Below are 1,391 nucleotides of genomic sequence, written 5' to 3' on the forward strand. Positions count from 1 at the left end.
CTTCTCTAGTTTCTTAAGAAAAATTTGCTAGAAAAGATTAAGACACGGAACAACCGGTTCCTTCTCACAGCAGTTTACTCAGGATGCTTAGCAGTTGGTAGTCAAGATGTCAAGCCCGAGATCCCTTCCCGGGTGCAGCTTATAAACCCTGCCAGGAGCCCATGAACTCTGTATGGAGCTACATGCACCATACAGCTGAGGTCACTAAACAGCAAAACAAGCTATGTGGGATAAACAATATACTTATCAGAGTGTGCTTCAGCTGTTATAGGCTTTTGAAAACCAAGTCTTTCATCAGGGTATATGGTTCCAGATGGCTGCAAAGTTGATCTATCTGCTTTCTACTAAAGTCGGCTCCCAACACTCCTCTTCCTCGTCCTCTTCATCATCCTCCTCATCTTCCTCTTCCTTCTTTTTCTTGCTCTTTTCAGCCTTGACTACCCCTCTTTTCGCTGCTTCAGGTTTTCCTTTAGCTCTGTAGGCAGCAATATCCTTCTCGTACTTCTCCTTCAGCTCGGCAGCCTTCTTCTCGCAGGGCTGCTTGTCCTCCGCTACAGTGTTGTTCCACATCTCTCCTAGTTTCTTTGCAACATCACCAATGGATAAGCCAGGATGCTTGCCTTTGATTTTTGGGCGGTACTCAGAACAAAACAGGAAGAAGACCGAAGGAGGCCTCTTGGGTGCATTGGGGTCCTTGAGCTTCTTTTTGGTCTCCCCTTTGGGAGGGATATAGGTTTTCATTTCTCTTTCATAACGAGCCTTGTCAGCCTTTGCCATATCTTCAAATTTCCCCTTTTCTTTAGCAGACATAGTCTTCCACCTCTCTGAGCACTTCTTGGAGAACTCTGAGAAGTTGACAGAAGCATCTGGGTGCTTCTTCTTGTGCTCCTCCCGGCAGGTTTGCACAAAGAATGCACATGAGGACATTTTCCCTCTCGGCTTCTTAGGATCTCCTTTGCCCATGTTTAGTTGGTTTTTCCTCCGCGAGGCACAGAGTCGACCAGTGCCTGTCCGGCTCTCGCTTGCCCCGGTGGCCCTATCTCTATGGAGCTCAATGTACCGCAATGGCTGTCAATATTTTTCTTAATATGCCTTAATTAACTTAATTAAGGCCCAATTACTTCAAAGGATTTCGGGTTCTTTCTTGGGACTCCATGAGTTCACTCTATGTAACACTTGCCTTTCAAAAGAAAAAGAAAGAATAGAGAGAGAAATAAAGAAACAATGAGAAAAAAATTCTTCATTGGCTAAAAGGCAGAAGTCTGTTTCTTCAAAATTGAGGAGTGGCTCCTGTTAGCCAAGACGAGGAAATGCAGCCCGTGTTAGCTACAACAGGTGATAGATAAGGAATGAATGAATGAATGAATGAATGAATAATAAAATAACTGTGT

The 1,391-nt window shown here is 44.4% G+C and overlaps 1 pseudogene; it reads right to left on the bottom strand.

The window, feature by feature from the left end:
* Nucleotides 1–315: 315 nt before the first annotated feature.
* Nucleotides 316–978, bottom strand: LOC143439601 (high mobility group protein B1 pseudogene; annotated as a pseudogene).
* Between the last annotated feature and the right edge of the window lie 413 nt (nucleotides 979–1,391).

The sequence above is a fragment of the Arvicanthis niloticus genome, chromosome 27 (assembly GCF_011762505.2).
Source record: "Arvicanthis niloticus isolate mArvNil1 chromosome 27, mArvNil1.pat.X, whole genome shotgun sequence".
In the NCBI taxonomy this organism is placed as follows: Eukaryota; Metazoa; Chordata; class Mammalia; order Rodentia; family Muridae; genus Arvicanthis; species Arvicanthis niloticus.